This window comes from Aotus nancymaae, unplaced genomic scaffold (assembly GCF_030222135.1).
Source record: "Aotus nancymaae isolate 86718 unplaced genomic scaffold, 86718_ANA_hifiasm-v0.15.2.pri h1tg000004l, whole genome shotgun sequence".
NCBI lineage: Eukaryota > Metazoa > Chordata > Mammalia > Primates > Aotidae > Aotus > Aotus nancymaae.
Window position 1 is genome coordinate 14,794,869 of NW_026988415.1, and position 13,831 is coordinate 14,808,699.

The 13,831-nt window shown below is 39.1% G+C and overlaps 1 protein-coding gene across 3 annotated transcripts in view; it reads left to right on the forward strand.

Moving 5' to 3' along the window:
* PLAC1 (placenta enriched 1) overlaps positions 1 to 13,831 on the forward strand; it is a 193,413-nt gene that overhangs the window by 158,002 nt on the left and 21,580 nt on the right. For 2 of the 3 annotated variants that reach the window (XM_021676483.2, XM_012474304.3), the window contains one exon: positions 329 to 400. The exons of the other annotated variant lie outside the window; for it this stretch is intronic. The gene's annotated coding sequence lies outside the window, so the exon portion shown is untranslated. The remainder of the gene's footprint in view (positions 1 to 328; positions 401 to 13,831) is intronic. 3 annotated transcript variants of the gene reach the window in all.

The following is a 13,831-nucleotide window of genomic DNA, read 5'->3' on the forward strand; positions in this document are numbered from 1 at the left end:
ATAGTAAATGCTTTAGACTGACTGAAAAACATAATAATTTCATTTCTTTAGTCACAGTTTTAGATGGATTTAATTCGAGGGTGTGATTTTTCTTGGGGGTGGGAAGATTTGTTCAAATGCTGTCCAGCAGCCCTATTCAAGGCTACAGCCATTCTAAATGTCTCCTGTCACATAGCGGGTCTTCTCTAGTACCAGACATGTTTGTTGCTGGGAAGATATACATGTACTTTCTGTTCTGACCGTTGCTAACTCAGGCAGTAGTTTTTTGGAAAAAGACCTTTCTTCATGTGGATTTCAGCTTTTGTCTGTCATGCTTTTTCTGTTCCAGCTGCCTTCACTAGTGAGCACAAAGCCACATTTCAAAGGAAACTGACAAATTATCCCCAGCTGCCAGAAGGAGGTTAGTTTTCCGCGTGTTTTGTGTCCCCCTTCTCTGATAACCAACAGGTTAACTTTCTAAAGGGAACTGACAAAAGCAGAAATTGTCTTTTCACTTAAATGAGTTGTGATTGTTGATTTTTTAAAAGATGTGGATTTGTAATGTTCCTTTCCGTTCCTACTCTAATTTATACCAGGAAATAGAGTGTAAGTGATCACAATGAAACCTCTATTGTTTGCAAGATTTATATTATGCGTTCTGGATTTTTAAGTGCTTACAAAATCTAAATTAATTTTTAAATTAGCTAGCACAGTGTCTTTACTCAATGAATAGCCATTTAAAGGCTGAATAATGTCAGCCCTGGCCATAGAAATTTATGTGTTGCTATATTTCATTTGTATTTTTAACCATCTTTGTACATGCACTTATGCTGTATAACAGGAGAGATGCCTAGCACAGTACCCTACACACAGTAGGTTCTCACTAAATGCCATTTGAATTGAAATGATCCAAAAGAGTATCATGTATACATGATGATAAAATATTCTGTGTTAATGCAGTGAGTCAGGCATTCTCAAACACTAATAGGAATGCAAATTGGTACAACTCTCCCACAGGGCAACTTGGCAAAATGCTCCAAAGCCTTAACAATGTTCTTATCCTTTCACCCAGTAATTTTCTATCTAAGGATTCATCCTAAAAGAAAATGAGATGCACAAAACACAAATGCACAGAAATTCATTGTGCCCTCATTTAAAATAGAGAAAGTGGAAACAACTTCAGTTGTCCGTATTATGAAATCCCATGCAGTAACATTTACACTACGAAGTGCAATGTAGTTATTTAAAATCATGCTTACAAGGATATTTAATGACATGAGTAAATGCTCAGAGTCTAAATTAAGTGGGGAAAAGGAGGATACACAGACAGACATACAGTGAAATCCCCAAGTGTGTTTGTGTGTGTGCATGCAGAAAAAAAAGACTAGAAAGAAATAATAGAAATTAACAATGGGCTGGGCACAGTGGCTCATGACTCTAATCCCAGCACTTTGGGAGGCTGAGGCAGGTGGATCATGAGGTCAGGATATCGAGGCCAACATGGTGAAACCCTGTCTCTACTAAAAATACAAAAAAAAAAATTAGCTGGGTATGGTGGCGCACGCCTGTAATCCCAGCTACTCAGGAGGCTGAGGCAGGAGAATAGCTTGAACCCAGGAGGCAGAGATTGCAGTGAGCTGAGCTCACACCACTGCACTCCAGCCTGGTGACAGAGTGAGACTCCATCTCAACAGAAAGAAAAAGAAATATTAACAATGATTAGCCAGCCATAGTGACACATGCCTGTTGTCCTAGCTACTCGGCAGGCTGAGATGTGAGGATCCCTTGGATCCAGAAGTTTGAGGCTGCAGTGAGCTGTGATCTCACCACCTCGCTCCAGCCTGGGTGACCATGTCCCTAAACAACAAACTACAAAACAAAAATTATCCCTGTGTTGTGGGATTATGAGTCGTTTTCATTTTCTTATTTTTGTAATGAGCTTGTCTTACTTTAAAATCCAATTTTTTTTAATTTGAAAGATGTAAATAGTACTTAGGCTAGAGGGCTGACATTCATAAGATCCTAGTAATGAGATACCATTTCTCCAACCAGTGTCAACTCTTCATCCTTAAAAAAAAAATTCAGATAAGGTCTCACTATGTTGCCCAGGCTAGAGTGCAGTGGGGTGATCATAGCTCACTGGAGCCTCAAACTCTTGGGCTCAGTGTCAACTCTTCAGATGCCATATGGATGGTTACGGCAGTAGTCAGTTTTTAGAAAAACTAAAGCCCAGAAGTCATTTCAGATTTAAATGTTCTGAGGGGCCAGGTACAGTGGCTCATGCCTGTAATCCTAGCACATTGGGAGGCCAAGGTGGGTGGCTCACTTAAGCCTAGGCATTCAAGACCAGCCTGGGCAACATGGCAAAACCTCGTCTATACAAAAGATTTAAAAATTAGTCAGGTCTGGTGACAATCACTTGTAATCCCAGCTACTCAAGAGGCTAAGGTGGGAGGGTTGCTTGAGGCCAGACGTTCCAGCGCAGCCTAGGCATCATAGGAAGACCCCATTTCAACAAAGAAAAAATGTGAAAAATGAGCAGACGTGGTGGTATATGCCTGAAGTCCTAGCTACTCAGGAGGCTGAGGCTGATCATAGCCTCAGGAGGAGGATTGCTTGAGCCCAGGAGTTCAAGGCTGCAGTGAGCTGTGATCATACCACTGCACTCCAGCATGGGTGACAGAATGAAACCCTATCTCAAAAAGAATAATAATAATAATAATAATTCTCTGAGCCTTAGTTTGATATTGAAAGGCAAATATGTTTATCCTTTTCTCGAGGCCTAGTTAATTTTCATCCTTCTTTCTCTATCCCCACCCCTTTTTAAACTGTCCAGATCTGTGGAACAAATGTTGAGCAAACTGGAAATAAATAAAATCCAATGCTTTAAGATACCACAAATCCCTCCCTTCCTGTGTACTAATGGCTACCTGCCCATTCTACTCCCCAGAGTGAAGGGCTAGAGTCAGCCAAAATGGAGGCTTTTCTGATTCAAGCATGAAAAATGCAAATGCTCAAAAGATAGAAAAACTTAGAAAGTCTGAAAAGATTGAGACACAACATGTATAACCCTCCCTCCCCTAGATTCTTAGCTTCACATGATATAAACTGGTGGGCTCTGCTGGAGGAAAAACTCAATCATAGAAGGCAGATGTATTAGTCTGTTCTCATGCTGCTCTGAAGAAATACCCGAGACTGGATAATTTATAAAGGAAAGAGGCTTAATTGACTCACATTTCCACATGGCTGGGGAGGCCTCAGGAAACTTATACTCATGATGGAAGGGGTAGCAAACATGTCTTTCTTCACATGGTGGCAGGAGAGAGAAGTCCCAAGCAAAAGAGGGAAAAGCCCCTTATAAAACCATCAGATCTCGTAAGAACTCACTCATCATCACGAAAACAGCATGAGGGTAGTCACCCGTATGATTCAATTACTTCCCACCAGGTCCCTCCCATGACACTTGGGGATTATGAGAACTACAATTCAAGATGAGATTTGGGTGGAGACACAGCCAAACCGTATCAGCAGATATATTAAGGACAGTTCATATCCCGAAGTAATCGCACAATCCTAGATCATTAGAGCTGGAAGAAAAATATTCCAGCAAGTATAGGGCTCATTCCAAATACCATCTACTATGCTAATCCAGTGTTATCTCATAAAAAAAAAAATACCTACCAATGCACCTCATTTAATACATGAGGAAACTGAAGCCCAGAGAGAGGTTATTAATAACCTTAGCTCACATCATTTGTTGGCTGCTAAGATGGGATAGTTCCTATATCTTCTGGAGACTCTCAAGTGAAAAGATGCATTTTTCTAGTCTAATCTTTTCTTCAGCTCCAAATATTCCAAATACTGTGTACTTGTGCTTGGACGTTTTGCTAACAGCTCAAGCTAATCAGGTACAAAGTTAAATTCACGGTGTTTCCCTCATCTCCCTGTCACCCAGGATCTGAACCAAAGTCTGTTTTGCTTTTTACTGAATTTCATCCCCAACAAACAGTCTGTTAACAAGTCCTGTCAATTTTTCCTTCAAAAACTACCTCCAGGTACTAACATACTGTCAAGACAACTCAACCTCTACCTTCTTAAAAAAACAACCCTTCTCACCCACTTCAGCCATACTACTGCCTCTCTTCTGACTTCATACAGCACTTTTAACCTGCATCACACAGTTTAGTTTAGCACTTCTCATTCAGGGGCAATTAGCATGTGCTCAGCAGCATTCACTCATGCAACAAGCATGTATTGAGTATCTACTATATTCTACGTCCTGAAATGGAGAATTCACTTTTCTTGTTTTCCCAAATAGATATAAAACACCCTGAGAGTAAAGGCCACATCTTTCTTCATAGTTTCTTAAACACCCAGTACAGTTCTGGGCAAATACTGAACACTGGTTAGTTAAAGAGCAGTACAGACTCAAGGAATCTGTCACCAGCTCAACAACTGACGAGTTCAGGGGACACTTTAATCTATATTTCTGCTTCAATGTGTCATAAGCTACATGAGCATGATCCACTCGTTCAACAAAGACAGCGTATTAAAATGTGAGTTTTTGACACCATACCTCCAGAGATAAGTAATGAGATTTAATAACTAATCAGAGATGTGAGATCCTAAAAGTCAACTTCTGCTTTTAGAGAGATGGAATAGATACACTTTTCCCTATTCCTTTCACTAAGTACAACTATAAACCCTAGTTATTATATACACAACAAACATAAGACAACCAAGAAAGATAGAGAGAAGATAGACTCACTAAGGACATTGAGACTCAAAGAGTGACACGTTCTTGAGTTCCCCAAGCTTTCTTTTTGCTCAAGTATCCCAGACTGGCTTCTAGAGAAGCTAGCAATTTAGAAAACACCAAGGGGAACAGATTTTTCTTTTACTTTTTCTTTTTTTCTTTTGAGACTGAGTCTCACTCTGTCACCGAGGCTGGAATGCAGTGGCATGATCTCGGCTCACTGCAACCTCCGCCTTCTGGGTTCAAGCAATTCTCCTGCCTCAGCCTCCTGAGTGGCTGGGATTACAGGCATGCACCACCATGCCTGGCTAATTTTTTAAATATTTTTGGTAGAGACAGGGTTTCACCATGTTGGCCAGGCTGATCTCGAACTCCTGACCTCGTGATCTGCCCACCTTGGCCTCCCAAAGTGCTGGGATTTAAGGTGTGAGCCACTGTGTCCGGCCAAGGGAGCAGATTTTTCTAAAGCCCCAACAAAAACCTGTTCTCTCTAGCCAAAGGACTAGGAAAAGGGCACCCTAGAAAGACAGAAAACTTTTACACAATTACTGCTCTACTGTAGCCAAACGTGGGAGGAAAAACTGTAACCCTCACCTCCAACTGCAAGCAAAGGCTGAGTGGCGAACCTGATCTTTTACTCCAATCTGGCAGTAACAAGGCATCCCTTCCCCTTTTTTCTACTAAAGCAATGTCAGAACAAAAATCACTAAAACATAAGGTTTAAATAAGATCCAGAGTTTCATAACATAATATCCAAAATGAACAGTATTCAATTGAAAATCATTCATCATACCAAAAACCAGGAAGATTTCAAACTGAGTGAAAAAGACAATCAATACATGCCAACACTAAGATGACTGAGATAGAATTATCTGACAAAGATTTTGAAACAGTTATCATAAAAATGCTTCAATGAGCAATTACAAACATGCTTGGAACAAATAAAAAGAACAGGGGCCGGTGTGGTGGCTCACGCCTGTAATCCCAGCACTTTGGGAGGCCGAGGTAGGTGGATCACAAGGTCAGGAGATCGAGACCATTCTGGCCAACATGGTGAAACCCTATCTCTACTAAAATACGAAAACCTAGCTGGGCTTGGTGGTACACGCCTGTAATCCCAGCTACTCGGGAGTCTAAGGCAGGAGAATCGCTTGAACCCGGGAGGCAGTGGTTGCAGTGAGCCAAGATCGCATCACTGCACTCTAGCCTGGCGACAGAGCAAGACTCCATCTCAAAAAAAAGAACAGAAAGTCTCAGCAAATAAGAATATATAAAGAATCAAATGTAGATTTTAGAACTGAAAAACACAATAACCAAAATTAAAATCTCAGTGAATAGGGTGAACAACAGAATGGAGGGGACAAAGGAAAAACAATCAGCGAACTTGAGTATATAACAATAGAAATTATGCAGAAAGCAAATAGACTGGAAAAAAATAACAGAGTCTCAGGGACCTGTAGAACTATTACAAAAGATACAACATTCATGTCATTGGAGTCCCAGGATGAGAAGAGGAGACTAGGACTGAAAAGTATTTCAATGAATAATGGCTGAAACTTTTCCAAACTTGGCAAAAGACATAAACCTACAGATTCAAAAAGCTTAGAGAATCCCAAACATGCTAAACCCAAAGAAATCCACACTAAGTCATATCATAGTCAAACTGCTGAAGACTAAAGACAAAGAAAACAGTCTTGAAAGCAGACAGAGGAAAAACAACGATTTGGCCAAGTATACTGGCTCATGCCTATAATCCCAGCACTTTGGGAGGCCAAGGCAGGTGGATTGCTTGAGCCCAGGAGTTTGAGACCAGCCTGGACAATATGGTGAAACCCCATCTCTACAAAAAGTACAAAAATTAGCCAGGTGTAGTGTTGCACACCTGTAGTCCCAGCTACTCAGGAGGCTCAAGTAGCAGAGTCATTGAGCCCAGGGAGGTCGAGGCTGCAGTGAGCCATGATCATGCCACACTGAACTCCAACCTGAGCAACAGAGTGAGGCACTGTCTTAAAAAAGGAAATGAAAACAATGATTTGACAGAGAAACTGAGAAACAATTATTTAAATGGCAGTTGATTTCTCATCAGAAACCACAGAGCCAGAAGGAATTGGCACATTTTTCAAATATTGAAAGAAAAAAACTAAATCCTATATCCCACAAAAATGTCCTTCAGGAATGAAGGGAGAATTGAGACATTCTCAGATGAAGGAAAATTAAGAAAACCTGTCTCCATCAGAGCTACTCTAAAATCACAGCTAAAGGAAGTTCACTAAACAGAACAGAAATGATCAAATAAATCTTGAAACAGCAATAAGCAAGAAAGAACACAATAAGCAAAAACATGATGAACATGATAGACTTTCTTTCCTCTCTGAGTCTTCAAATGTTGTTTGATGGTCATAGCAAAAATAATAATACTGTCTGATATAGTTCTAATTGCATGTGGAGGAAATATTTAAGATGATTATATCATAAACGAGGGAGATAAAGGGACATTAACAGAAGTAAGGTTTTTACACTTCACTCATACTGGAAAAATAACATTACCAGTAGACTGTGATAAGTTCTGTATATACAATGTAATACCTAGAGCCGCCACTCCAAATCTGTACAAAGATATACACTCAATACACTAAAGATAAATCAAAATGTTACAATATTCCCCAAAATATTCAAGTATTCATAGGAAGGCAGGAAAAAGAAAACAAAATTAAAAATAAAATGGCGGACGTAGATCCTAACGTATCGATAATTACATTAAATATATATAAAGTCCAAATACACCCATTAGAAGACAGAGACTGGCAGAGTGGATAAGATAAAATGACCCAACAGTATGTACTCTACAAGAAACTTGTCTTAAATATAATGATATAAGACGACTGAAAATAAAAGGAAGGAAAGATACATATCATGCAAGCACTAGTCAAAACAAAGCATGAGTGTCTATATTAATATCAGATAGACTTCAGGGAAAGAAAATTACCAGAGACAGAGAGGGACATTATATAATGATAAATGGCTCAACTCACCAAAAAGACCTAGCAATCCTAAATGTGCATGCACCAAACAACCAAGCTGTTTGTGATGCAAAATATGTGAAGCAAAAACTGATAGAACTGAAAGAAAATCCATAAAGCCACAATAATAGTTGGAAATTTCAACACCCCTCTCAACAATTGATAGAACACTAGACAGAAAATTAGCAAAGATATAGAATTCAACAATACCATCAAAAACAGGATTTAATCAACATCTATAGAATACTCCATCCAACACAAGCAGAATACACATTCTGTGGAACATAGCACAAGGTAGACCATATTCTGAGCCATAATAAAAGAAACCACAACAAATTTAGAAGAATTATAGTTGTACATAGTGTGTTCTCTGATGATAGTGGAATCAAATTAGAAATTAATAACAGAAAGATAACAGGAAAACATCCAAACACTTGGAAAATAAACAACATTCTTCTAAATAATCTATGGGCCAAAGAGGCAGTCTCAGGAGAAATATTTAAAATACATTGAACTGAATTGAAAATAAAAGTGTATATTTCCAAGTTTGTGGGACACGACAAAAGCCACACTGAGAGGGAAATTTATATCATTAAATTATACATTAGAAAAGAGGAAAGGTAATCAGTAATCTAAGTTCCCACCTCAAGAACCTACAAAAAGAACAAATAAACACAAAGCAAGCAGAAGGAAGGAAATCATAAAGTTAAGAGTTGAAATTGAAAGAAAGGAAAACAATAGAGAAAATTAATGGAAAAAAAATCCTGTTCCTTTGTAAAAAATAAAAATAAAAAATAAAATTGACAGACCTCTAGCAAGACTGGTCAAAAAAAAAAAAAAAGAGAGAGAGAGAGAGAAAAGAGAGAGGGAGAAGAAACAAATTACCAGTATCAGGAACAACACAGGGGATACCACTACAAAGCCTGTAGACATCAAAAGGTTAACAACTTTAGACACACAAATGTAAGAATGAACCAATTCCTTGAAAAACACAAACTACCACAACTCACCCAATATAAATACAGGTAGTAGCTCCATAACTATTAAGGAAATTAAATTCATAATTTAAAAACTCCCCAAACAGAGATCTCTAGGCTCAGGTGGTTTCATTAGAGAATTCTTCCAAACATTTAAAGAAAAAGTAATGCCAATTCTACGTAATGTCTTCCAGAAAACAGGAGTAGAAGAAATATTTCCCAATTCATTTTATGAAGTTAATATTACCCTGATACTAAAACCAGACAAAAGCACTACAAGAAAACTGCAGACCAACATCACTCGAGTGTAGATGCAAAAATTAATAACAAAATATTAGCAAATAGACTCAGCAATATGAAGGAATTACATACCATGACCAAATAGGGTTTATTCCATGTATGCAAGTCTGGTTCAGTATTTAAAAACCAATCAATATGAACCACCATATTAACAGCTAAAGAAGAAAAATCGCATGATTTTATCATTTGATGTCAAAAAACATTTGACAAAATTCAGCATCCATTCATGATAAAATCTCTCAGTAAACAGGGAATAGAGAGGAATTTCCTCAACTTGATAAAGAGCATCTGCAAAAAAACAACTCTACAGCTAACATTTTACTTAATGGTGAAAAACTGATTGTTTTCACCCTTAGATCAGGAAAAAGGCAAGGATGTCCACTTTCACTACTCTTATTCATCATAGTGCTGGACATTCTAGCTAGTACAGAAAGTCCAGAAAAGGAAATAAAAGGCATACAGTTTAGAAAGGAAGAAATGAAAATTTCATTATTTTCAGATGACATGATGGTCTGTATAAAGACTACCAAGAAAACTATTTTTTAAAAACTCCTAGAACTAATAAATGAGTTCATCAAGGTCAGGAGATACAAGATAAGCATAAACAAATCAATGTATTTCTATATACTAGTAATGAATACATAAACACCAAAGTTAAAAATACAACACCCTTTATAATTGCTCAGAAAAAGACTTAGGTGTATATCTAACAAAACCTGAATAAGACTTGTATGTTGAAAACTATGAAGTGCTGAGGAAATAAATCAAATATCTAACTAAATGGAGAAACATACTATGTACTTTAAATGCTTTAAATCCATTTTAAAGATTATGCATAAAGGTGTCAATGATTTCTAAATTAATATGCATGTTTAACATAATTGCTATCAAAACAGCAACAAGACTTTTGTATAATTTTATGTCAAATTTATACAGCAAGTCAAAGGAACCCAAATAGCTAAAGCAAGTTTGTAAAATAAGAATAAAGTGGGAGGAATCAGTTGACCCTATTATATATCTACAGTAATCAAGACTGTGTGGTATCGGTAGAAGGATAGACACATAAATCAATAGAACAGACCAGAACCCAGAAATAGACCCATAGAAGTATGGCCAACTGACTTTTTAAAAGATACACATGCAATTCAATGGAGAAAAGATAGCCTTTTAAACAGATGATGATGGAGAAACTGCACATCCGGTGGGGAAAAAAGAACCAGGGTTCTCCAGAGAAAAAGAACCGACAGGATGTGTGTGGGGCGGTGGGGGCAGCGTGTTTAGAGAGAGAAAAAGAGACAGAGAGGGAGCGATTGATTGATTGATTGATTGATTAAGGAATTGGCTCATGGAATTGTGGAAGCTGGCAAGTCCAAAATTTGCATGGTAGGCCAGCAGGCTGGAGACTCACGGAAGAGTTAATATTGCAACTTGAATTCAAAGGCAGTCCGCTGACAGAATTCCCTCTTCCTGGGGAGGTCAGTCTTTTGCTTAACGCCTTCAACTGATTGGATAACGCCCACCCCCATTATGGAAGGTAATCTACTCGAAGTCTACTGATTTACATGTTAATCTCCTCTAAAAAAAAAAATACCCTCACAGCAACATTCAGAGATGTTTCATCAAATGTCTGGTTACTATGGCCTAGCCAAGTTGACACACAAAATTAACCATCACAGACCTCAATCTAAGACTCATATGTTATACAAAAATTATCTGAAAATGGATGATGGAGTTAAACATAAAAGCTATTTTTAAATGTTTAAATAAATAGTAGAAAATGTTTGGGATCTAGGGCTTAGGCAAAAAGTTCTTAGACTTAATACCAAAAGCAAAATCCATGAAAGGAAAAAAATCAATAAATTGGACCTGACCAAAATATAAAATGTTTACTCTGCGAAAGAAGATGAAAAGACAAGTTATATAATATAATGAGAGAAAATATTTGCAAGCCATACATCTGACAAACGACACATATCTGGAATACATTAAGAACTTTTAAAAATTCAACAGTAGAACGAAATCCAATTCGAAAATGGGCAAAGGACATAAAGATATGTTTCACCAGAGAGGAAACATGGACTGTAAGCCACGAGAATATGTTCACCATCATTAATCATTAGGGAAATGCAAATTAATACTTCAGTGAGATTTCACTACATACCTATTAGAACAGCTGAAATAAAAAACAGTGACAATACCAAATGTTGGTTAGAATGTAGAGAAACTGGATCTCTCAGACATTGCTGGTGGGAATGTGAAATGCTACAGCCACTCTGGAAAACTCTGGCAGTTTCATATAAAACTAAACATGCAATTACCATAGGACCCAGCAATCACACTCCTAGGCATTTATCCCAGAGAAATGAAAACTTACGTCCACACAAATTCTTGTACATGAATGTTTAAAGCAGCCTTATTTGTAATAGCAAAAAACTAGAAACAACCAAAATGTCCTTCGATAGGTGAATAGTTAAACAGACTGTGCTACAATAAAAAAGAATGGGCAATAACTTGGATGGACCTCAAGGGTATCATCTTGAGTGCCAAAATTTTTTGCACAAAGATCTCCACTCCTCACTCCTCTGCCATTGCAAGCATTATAGCTTCGATTCATTAGGATTCAAAAGACAAATTGGCAAAAAGAAGCACCTAGGTGATTTCAATTTTGTAGCAGTGTATGAGAAGTGGCAATCTCTAAGGCAATGTTTCTTAAATATTATCATCCCATTCCTGCAACACACATGCATTCACACATGTGTGCGTGCACACACATGCACACACACATTTCCAAGATGACAGATTTTCATGCAATGAGATTTTTGCCTCTATTGATTCATTTTTAAAGATGAAAGATAGAGACCTACCTGAGCTGTGCTCGGATGAGGAGAAAGGGTGGTGGTTGCTGGTGGCATAGGGAAAATAGCAGGGAAGAGAGGAAGATTAACGCCGAGCTGCATGAAGAGGATTGTGCCGACCTGGGTTCCAGCTCTGTAATGCTGGTCTTGGCCATTCTGTCGACATGTACTCACTATCTTCCCCATCTGCAGCCCCAACTCTATGTCTGACAACTGATGTTAAAATGTCTCTTCTGGCCGGGTGCGGTGACTCATGCCTATAATCCCACCACTTTGGTAGGCTAAGGCGGGTGGATCACTTGAGGTCAGGAGTTCGAGACCAGCCAGGCCAACATGGTGAAACCCGGTCTCTACTAAAAATACAAAAAATTAGCTGTGTGTGCTGGCTTGTGCCTATAGTCCCAGCTACCCGGGAGGCTGAGGTGGGAAAATTGCTTGAACCTGGGAGGCAGGGCTTGCAGTGAGTCAAGATCATGCCACTGCACTCGAGCCTGGGCGACACAAGTAGGACTCTGTCTCAAAAAAAAAAAAAAAAAAGTCTCTTTTTCAGAGAGAGCTTGCCAGGTCCCAAAACTGGGTTAGATCCTTCTGTTATGCGTTCTTTATTATAACACTTGCATGTAACCCTTGTGTCATTTACCACAAATGTAATTACACATTTTTGAGATCAACTATCTAATACTAAGTAATGATGTGTGAATTTATCTATTTACTTCCTGTCTCCCATTGGGGGCCGTAAACTCCATGAATGTGGAAACCCTGTGTTAGTTCCCTTTTTGATATTCCCAGCACCTAACACAATACTGGTCCAAAGAAGGTGTTCAGTACGTATTTGTTGGATGAATGAAGCCAGGTAGCAAGACCCTGATTGACTTAAACATAGTGACTCGAAATCATGTTAAGGAAAAATAAACTTTCATTTGTATTTATTTTCTCTCTTACAAAAGAGGAAAAGACATTCCCTATCCCACATTGGATAAAACTGAATAGCTACAGGGATGCCCTGGAATAAAAAGTACTGTTTGACTACATGGACTAATGATAGTAAAACAGTGGCTTCCTACCCTTTGAGTCTGGAGATCCAGCATACTTTTTTTTTTTTTTAGACATGGAGTCCTGCTACTGTCACCCAGGCTGAAGTGCAGTGGCACGATCTCGGCTCACTGCAACCTCCGCCTCCTGGATTCAAGCAATTCTCCTGCCTCAGCCTCGCAAGTAGCTGAGATTACAGGTGCCCCACCACACCCAGCTGATTTTTGTATTTTTAGTAAAGATGGGATTTCACCATGTTGGCCAGGCTGGTCTTGAACTTCTGACCCCAAGTGATCCGTCCCCCCTCCTTTGGCCTCCCAAAGTGCTGGGATTACAGGCATGAGTCACCTCGCCCACCCGCATTGTACGTTATTTGAGATACAGAATCCCAGGCTCTGAATCTTCTGCACATGAAATTGTAAACATCAGTACTCATGTATCCATCAGTGGAGGGGTTTCTTTCCACCCACCAAATATCCCTTGAAATCATCCAGTAGAGCCCAGGGGTGGAAGGAACCATTTGCTACCCAAGCTAAAAATGATTATTTCCATCTCCTATACTATTTCCCCTAAGGGAACAAGTTGGGCAAGGGCAAAGGATTTGAGAGGAGGCTGCGCTTTAGACTTTGACCTTAGGACCCCAGTGCTCTTCCTCGGGCTTCTCCAGGTTTCCCATTTCCTGTCACTCACATCGGAGCCCTCCCTGCCAACCACTTAGGAAATAGAGATTCCACCAGTGGGAGAAACTGAAGGGGCAGGGGGAACAAGCCCAAAGTCGGAACATTTCAGGGACAAATCCAGCCTGTTTAGCCTCTCACACATAAGCTTGCCTTTTCTTCTCAACGTACCATGATTTTGCGCCAGGCCACATAGGTTGCCCGTGCCTCCTCCACCCAGTCCCTTCAGGGAAGG